This window comes from Schistocerca nitens, chromosome 2 (assembly GCF_023898315.1).
Source record: "Schistocerca nitens isolate TAMUIC-IGC-003100 chromosome 2, iqSchNite1.1, whole genome shotgun sequence".
NCBI classification, from domain to species: Eukaryota; Metazoa; Arthropoda; class Insecta; order Orthoptera; family Acrididae; genus Schistocerca; species Schistocerca nitens.
This window is the reverse complement of record NC_064615.1, coordinates 673,911,524-673,914,695: the sequence shown is the minus strand read 5'-3', so window position 1 is coordinate 673,914,695 and position 3,172 is coordinate 673,911,524. Positions and strand designations below refer to the sequence as shown.

General features: G+C 47.0%; 1 pseudogene; it reads right to left on the bottom strand.

The window, feature by feature from the left end:
• Window positions 1–328: 328 nt before the first annotated feature.
• On the bottom strand, window positions 329–446 carry LOC126238417 (5S ribosomal RNA; annotated as a pseudogene).
• Between the last annotated feature and the right edge of the window lie 2,726 nt (window positions 447–3,172).

Here is a 3,172-nt window from a genome sequence, read left to right as displayed (position 1 = left end):
TTTGACTCCACAGGTGTCTACGTTCCATCCTTCCACTGACCGAAACATTTCCGTGAGCCTTTGCATGAGCTCCACAGTTTTTCTCTCCTGGTGAAACGCAATAATATAGCGATAACTAAACACCTACCTAACAGGCCAGGAAGGCCCAACGGTACCGACCGGCCGCCGTGTCATCCTGAGGCCGCAGACGTCACTGGATGTGGATATGGAGGGGCATGTGGTAATCACGCTGCTCTCCCGGCCGTATGTCAGTTTGCGAGACCGGAGCCGCTACTTCTCAATCAAGTAGCTTCTCAGTTTGCCTCACAAGGGCTGAGTGCACCCTGCTTGTAAACAGCGCTCGGCAGACCGGAGGGTCACCCATCCAAGTTCTAGCCCAGCCCGACAGCGCTTAACTTCGGTGACCTGACGGGAACCGGTGTTACCACTGCGGCAAGGCTGTTAACAATATACCGATAGTACATGCAAATCCACTGCCAATGAAAGAAAGAAGGAAGCAAGTTTAGGCTTTAACGTACTGTTTAGAACGAAATCATTGGAGACGAAACTACCACTGAGATGGTCTATTTTCATGAAATGTACGAGGTCTTGCTGAAAAGTACTGCCTTCGAATTTTGTATATGAAAAACCTTAAAGCTTTTAAAAATTTTATTAACATTCTACATTTTTATTTTTCTCTTCATATCTACGTATCTATTTCTCAACATAGTCATCCTGGCGACGAAGACAGTGCTCCCAAAGAGAGCCCACTTTGCTGATACCGTCACTGTAGAATGTCTGACTTTGTTAACAGAACCACAACCTCACTTCTGCTTGCACCGTTTCACCAACCGGGGCTGTAGGAGACTGATCAATGACAGTGAACCCAAGTCGTCAGATTGTTGTAGATGTCGCAGCGCTCTTGTGTAGTCCGTCACTGTCATGCTGAAGGAGAAGGTGCTCCCTGTGTGGACGAACTCTTCGAATTCATGCTTTCAGATTTCTGAGGCCCTCACAGTACTTCGAAGAGTTTATAGTAGTGCGTTTAGGCATGAATTCCAAATGCACCACACTTTGAGCGTGACACAATTCTGTGAGCGTGACTTTGCCTGCTGGTGGCACGGTCTTGAACTCTCTCCGCTCCAGTGAGCCTATGTGGCAGAACTCCACTGATGCTCTTTTGTTTTCGAGGTCGAAATGGCGAACCAAGCTTTCATCACCTGTCGCAATGTTGTTAAGGAAAAGAGCACCCGCATAGTGAAAACGCGAAAGAAGTTGTTGAATGTTGTCCAGTCTGCTCTGTTTCATGTCAGGAGTGAGCACCCACCGTACACACAGTTTTCAGTACAGCAGTTCTGCAATGATGGCCTGAGCACGCTCTCGTAATATGCCACGCTTACCTGTGTTATCTAACGATTTTCTCTGCTGAGTTCATCGACACGATTCCGACGAGTCTCGTTGGTTGCCGTACACAGTCGTCCGCTACGAGCTCTGTCGCACGCGTTGAGGTTAGAACTACCGTTTCCTTCGTTAAGATCAGGAACAACCCATCGCGCCACATTACTGATGTCGACATAATCATTACCGTACACAGCTTTCGTTCTTCTATGGATTTCAATTGGAGTGACGTTTCCTGCGGTGAGAAACTCGATTACAGCACGATGTTTCCAACATATCGACGTAGTTACGTCACACATCACCACGTTACGCGCTACGCTGCGGAGCCCTCGAGCTGTAAAGGGTTGCAATTTGCGTCAGCGAAGTGGGAAATTCGACTGAGTTATCTGCATTACATGTAATACCTCAACCGATATGGAGAACAAAAAATTCGGGGACAATATTTTTCGGCACGTCCTCGTATCGCAACGTGTTGTGTTCTCCAACAGTTTATTGAACGCAACTTCTTCTACAATACAATAGCTGGCTGTACAATGTATGTAGACGTCCGTCGATCTAGCCGGAGATGTGGTTCCTCTCGGTCGGCTGGTACTTCGATCGGTGGTGCAGTACAATGGCTTCGGTGATATCTTTTCGGAGACTCTGCTATAGAGGTTGCCATTAGCAGCGGACGAAGACTGGTCTGCCTTCGACCGGCCGGGCCTATATAGTGAGCTGGAGCCAATAGAAACCCGGCGTTGGAATCCGTGGCCGGATATGTCACGGCGACCTCTGTAAGGAAAGGTTCCTATTAATCGACTGTAATATTCGGCGTGTTTACTTGATGTCTTCGCCTGTTTGGCTGTTGGTTTGTTTCCCTCATAGCGTGGCTGTTATGGGGTGCTACCTGCCATTTAGGGGAACCCGATGGCAGACAGTACACAACGTAAAGACACTGGTCGAGGTCGAAAACAACAGTTGTAGGAGAAAACGCCACGTCAATGTAGGATATTTCAGAAAGATTAATCCGTTTTTACAATACTGTGAAACTTCGGGTAAATTTCCACTTACACACAGGATTAAAACTTTTTTATTTTCCTCAGATCATCGGATTTTACAAGGGTATATGTTTTACATGTGGGCACATACAACCTAGGGGTATGTTTTTCTAATTACGTTTATGATTAATGATTTTATCTCCTTTTCGAAAATATTGAACGTGCATAGCATCGGACGCTCTACAAACATCCTGACGCTATTTAAAACTTAAGCCGAGGTCTGTACACACGCTTGCGCGGTGACACTCGACTCAGAGGTAATCCGGTTCGAGTTTTGGTGATGGCTGAAATTTTCATTGTCTGTATTTAGCTGGCAATGAGATGAGAGGTGGTGGTGTAAGGTTCCTGATCTTCAGTCTTTGCCCCAATGTCCTGGATTAATTTCCAAGTCTGTTCACTGCGCCGCATAAGGTAGCTTCATGCGACACTGTTGTGCATCGGATGGGGACGTTAAGCCCGGCGACTACCTTGATGCTACTGCAGAACTGTAGGCTATATGCCGCGACCGGGTCGCACCCTTTTCCTCTCTCATCTTCATTATGCAACGCAAAGCTTACACACGCATCCACTACATTCGCCTACACTATATAAATGCACATGCTACACAACAATCTGAGTGGAAAGGGGCTATATATCGCTTCTGACTTGAGGCTGAACCCACCCCGCGGGATATCCGAGATAGCAATGCCGTATGACAATTACATTGCTAAGAAATGCTCTTATATGCAGGTTCCAGCGCAACCGTGCTCCGTTCTGTT